Source organism: Arachis ipaensis, chromosome B01 (assembly GCF_000816755.2).
Source record: "Arachis ipaensis cultivar K30076 chromosome B01, Araip1.1, whole genome shotgun sequence".
NCBI lineage: Eukaryota > Viridiplantae > Streptophyta > Magnoliopsida > Fabales > Fabaceae > Arachis > Arachis ipaensis.
In genome coordinates, this window is record NC_029785.2 from 89,981,526 (window position 1) to 89,987,198 (window position 5,673).

Below are 5,673 nucleotides of genomic sequence, written 5' to 3' on the forward strand. Positions count from 1 at the left end.
CTCACATACTTGAGGGTTGATGCCTACTATGTCTGCCAAACTCCACCCAATTGCCTTCTTGTGCCTTCTCAGCACATCAAGTAACTGCTCTTCTTGTTGAGAAGTGAGTTCCCTTGCAATGATAATTGGAAACTTCTGCTCGTCTTCAAGATAAGCATATTTGAGATGTGGAGGGAGGGGTTTCAATTCCAACTTCTGATCATGGGCAGGTTCTAGATTATCTAGAGCTTGTGAAAATGCCGAAGTGCCCTCATTGTCAGTCAAGAGGGTCCCCACACTTGGACCTTGTCCAGTGTGCCTCTCTTCTAACTCTTCCTTGTGAACTTCAGCTATAGTTTCATCTATGACATCACACTGAAAGATGGAATGATCTTCTGGAGGATTGTCAATGACTCCATTCAGATTGAAGATTACTATTCAGCCATCTATTTCAAAAGAGTATGTTCCTGAAAAAGCATCCAATTTGAATTTTGATGTCTTCAGGAATGGTCTTCCAAGTAGGATTGATGATGGCTTATCCGAGTCATTATGGGGCATCTCCAAGATATAAAAATCAGTGGGGAATGTAAGCCCTTTAATGTTCACTAAAACATCTTCAGCAACTCCAGCCACTGTAATAATGCTTTTATCTGCTAACACAAAACGAGCTGCCGACCTTTTTAAGGGAGGGAGCCTCAAAATATCATATATAGACAAAGGCATTATACTAACAAATGCTCCTAAATCACATATGCAGTCATAAATTACTACACCACCAATAGTACAACTAACTATACAAGGACCCGGGTCACTGCACTTTTCGGGTAATCCTCCCATTAAAGAAGATATGGAACTACCTAAAGGAATAGTTTCTAATTCATTAATTTTGTCTTTATGTATACATAAATATTTTAGAAACTTTGCATATTTAGGTACCTGTTGAATAACATCAAAAAGAGGGATAGTTACCTCAACCTTTTTGAATATTTCTACTATCTTGGAATCGGGTTCCAGCTGCTTCCTGGGTTTCGTTGCAAGTTGTGGAAATGGAATGGGAGTGGTGTTTTCTGCAGTGTCTGCGCCTTTTGGTGCTTCCTCCTATGGTTGAGCTTCTTCTTTTTCAGCTATGTCCTGTATGTCCTCTTCCTCTTCAACATCTTCTATCTCTACTACCTCTTCAGCTGAGACGCGTTCTGGTAAGCTTGGTTCCTCCTGATTCCTCTCCTGCAGTGTGCTTCCGGATCTTAGGGTGATGGCATTAATGCCTCCCTTTGGATTGAGTAATGGTTGAGAGGGGATTCCAGTGGAGCTCGAAGGTTGGTTACTGAAATTTTGCATTTATCCAATCTCTGAGATAAGAGCTTGCAAAGTAGAGGCCAGACCATTCAGACTGGCATTAATGTTATTCATAATGTTATTTTCCATGGTCTGTTGTCTTCGTTCAAAAGATTGTAGTAACTCTTCATTAGGAGATGAAGAAAGATGAGTAAATTGAGAGGTCTGCTGTTGGGTATTCTGTGGTCCTTGGGATTGCCTCAAGTGAGGTGCTCTGTAAGGTTGATTCTGCTGCCTGTTGTTGTTATTATTCCACCTCTGATTTCCCTGATTATCTCTGCCTCCTCTGTTACTGTTGTCCCTCCAATTCTGGTTAGAATTATCCTGCCATCCATGGTTATGATTTCCACCTTGATTGTACCCTTGGTTGGGGCAGTCATAGAAGTTATGAGTAGATGCCACCATGTTGTCTTCCTGCTGGAGCTACGGGCATTCATCAGTATAATGGCTATAATCAACACAAATTCTGCAGACTCTCTGTGGGACTAACTGTTGGCTTTGCTATGCTGGAGAAGGTTGAGTTTGCAAATTGAGCAGTGCGGTCTTTATTTCAAAATTTGTAGCCACCGCTGGGTGATGCGCTTGAAACGGTTGCATTGTAAAATCAGGGGCTCCTTCCTCCTGGATAGTAACTCTTCTGGCTGCCGCCATGTTATCTGTACGTAAATCAACCGAATCAGTAGAACGGGAGCTAGTTTCTTCCTCAAATGGTGTTTCAAATCCGCCCTCAGAGAGGACTAACCGACGCCGAACTCGCCTTATTCGTGAAATAGTCCTTTCAATTTCAGGATCGAATATTGGCAAGCTTGGATCAGGAAGTGAACGCGTCATTTGACGAAAGAAACATGCAGCTCATAGAAGCAAAATAAAATAAAATGCAAATAAATAAATTCTAATTAATAACTTTAGCACTCTATTGCAACTCCCCGGCAACGGCGCCAAAAATTGATGCAGGCAGAAATTGGCGAATTAAAATTGTTAAAATATATACGTTGTAAGTATAGTTCTTAACTCGCCAGAAATCTACTTATCAATTTAGAAAGGTGTCACAGAAATTTAAAATTAAAATACTGGGAGTATGAATCCCAGGTCGTCTCCCAACGAGTTGCAGAAAAGTGTGCTATTTTATTAATCAGACGTTTTCAAAAAGGTTTGAATTGAGTAAGCAGGAAATTAAATTGGAGAATTTAAATAATGTAAATAAAAGCCTTGATTAGGAGTTGATTAGTTGGAATCCCTATTATTGTTGGAATACTCTCAAGATTAATTGACAATTAAAAGTTGTCATGTTTAGTTATCCTTTACTAGGTAAGGGAAAGTCAAACAAGTTGGAATGCTACGTCTGTTCACAAGTTGCAATCCACTTAATTAAAAGAGATTGGTGTTAGTGATTAGAAGGCAATCCAACCATAAACCCAATTACAATCTTTCTTTTAAGTTTTCCAACTCAAGGGTTCCCTTCAATCAACTCCCCATTAAGTTAGGGAACTACTCGCTCATTGTGAATGTAAAATTCATAGCATATGAAAGGGAATTAAAGAGAGACATTCTAAATAAAAATTAAAATAATTAATTAAAAATAAAGATAATTCTTATATTAAATAATCCAAAAAGATATTCCAATGGTAAAATTAAACAAAGCAAAGAACACGAAAGGGTAAAGCCAAGTAAAGAAAACGAACTAGAATGACGAAGTCTTGATGAGGTAATAGCTCTTCTCAATATCCCAATGCACAATCATAAAGAAAAACAAGAGAAAATTAAAATTCTAAGAACTATGAATGTGTAGAGAGAAAAACCTAGAGGAGGAGTAAAAGACTAGATCTAAAACTAAAACTGTGTAGAATGAATCATGTCTTTGGTTTCTGCATGTTATCTGGCTCTAGTCTGCTGTTCTGGGCCGAAAACTGGGTCAAAATAGGGTCCAAAATCGCTCCCAGCGAATTCTGCAGATTATGCAGATCGCGCATGTCATGCGATCGCGTCATCCATGCGGACGCGTCATTCGCGTTTTTCCCTGACACGCGTTTGCGTCGTCCACGCCTCCACGTCGCTTGTGCTTTTCCATTTCGCGCGGTCGCATGAGTCATGCGGCCGCGTCACTGCGGTTTCTCCTCTTTCGCGCGGTCGCGTGAGCCATGCGGCCGCGTCACTTCTCGCTGGTTATCTTCTCAATTTCTTGTGTTCCTTCTATTTTACTAGCTTCCTTTCTAATCTCCAACTCATTCATGCCCTATAAAGCCTGAAACGCTTAACACACAGATCATGACATCGAATGGAATAAAGGAGAATTAAAATGCATAATTAAAAGTCTCTTGGAAGCAGTTTTCAATCATGTAATAATTTCAGGAAGGAAATATAAATGCATGCTAAATTAATGAATAAGTGGGTAAGGATCATGATAAAACCACACAATTAAACACAATATAAACCATAAAATAGTGGTTTATCAGGTGCCAATAGAGTTATTGGAAACGGGGATACTTTAAAAACGTACGAAGATAAAAAAACTTTTTGCCACGTTTTAAAAACATGCCTGCATCTAAAAGCATGGCAAAATCTCTATCTAATAAAACGCTACCTTCATAAAAGCGTGGCCATTGACCTTTTTGTCCACGCTTTTGAAGCGTGGAAAAAAATGTGGCCAAATCTCTAATCAATGGCCACCCTCATAAAAGCATGACCATTGACCCTCAAAGCGTGGCAAGAAAAAAGCGTAGCGATAGGACATTTTTCTTGTAGTGTCGATCTCCATTTTAGTCCATAAAAGATAAAATTAATCAAAATAGTCCTCGGAAGATAACGACGTTAGTAGATTTCGTCTTTTCGTCATCTTAGTTGATGACATGGCTAATTTTCGTAAGCATGGCACACCCCAAAACGACGTAGCTTTAATTTTTTTGCCTCCAAGTGTTAAGACAATGCCATTTGATGTATTCAAATGTTTCTCCTATGATCATCACTCATAAAATCATGCCTCCTCTTTTCTCTTTGATGCTCTTCCCTGAAACACTCACTCAAGCTTTGAACATCCCTATTTACTTCACCGTTTTGCAAGGCGACACTTGTGCATGAGTTCGCGCTACCAGAGTGCAAAATTAACAAGCATAAGCAAACTTTAACTCCTTGGATGTTAGAACAAATGTTAGAACCTTAATCCCAATCTCAAGCATAAATAACTCTTCTCTTCCATGTTGACGGCAAGTGGCGGCTGTGGGGAAGTATTACCATGTGGTGGGGCTGAGTCTTCCACAGTTGTTTCCATGCTCGTGTATTCTAATTTCTGGATTTTAGAGATGGATTTATCGGTGATCAGCTGGTATATCAAGTTACCTCAATATGGGTTCTATCCATGATGCAAAGAAGCTGTTCGGTGAAATGCTCAACAAGAAATTTGTGTCGTGGAACTCCTTGGTTTTTAGGTTTTCGAAAATGGGCCACATTGGCAAGTGTATCAGTTTGTTTTCTATGATAAAATCTGAGTTTGCACTGGAATTGAATGAGCTTACACTACTATTTTTTTTTATCTCGGTTTGTGCTTCTGCTAAGGCTAGGGATGAAGGTCAATAACTTCATTGTTGTGCATTGAAGTTCGGTATGCTTGCTGAAGGAATGTATAAGGATATCCAACTGGAGAAGAAGAGTTATCTATGCTTGAAATTGGGATTAAGGTTTTAACATTGGGACTGATTTGACTTAATTTAACAAACTTATCTTGTCAGCATCAACATTGTAACGTTGAGGTGTGTCACGCTGTCAGTTAACGTTCTACCTCAGCGAATGTTAGCTACCTCATCAACTGATATGATGGAAGGGCGAATTCCACCAACGTGGTTATTTTTTGGGACTCTTTTGATTAATTTTATCTTTTGGAAACCAAAATAGAGATTGTGTGATCTTTTAAGGACGTTTTGACTATTAACTCTTTAAAATATTATTCATTATATATAGTTTGTAAAAAAATGTTATGCTATTTATATGAGTTAACACTATAAACTTTTATTGAAATTAAAATTTTTTTGCCATTTTAATTAGACTTATATATACATTTAACAAATAAATAAATAAATAGATTAATAAACTAGTAATCTTTTTTTTTTGTCATGAACTAGTAACATGTAAATAGGGGTGAACGCGGATCGAAACAGATTAGATATGGTCAAAATCTCGATCCGCACTAAAATCATCTGATTGGATACAATATTCGCAGTTTTTAAACTTAGATCTGATCTAATCCGCAAATAATTGGATATCAAATATATCCGCAAAACATAAAATATTTTTAAAAACTTATTTTTATTAAAAATATCATAAAATTCATTTTTTCTATTCTTTTAAAATATGTTTACTTTTAAAATA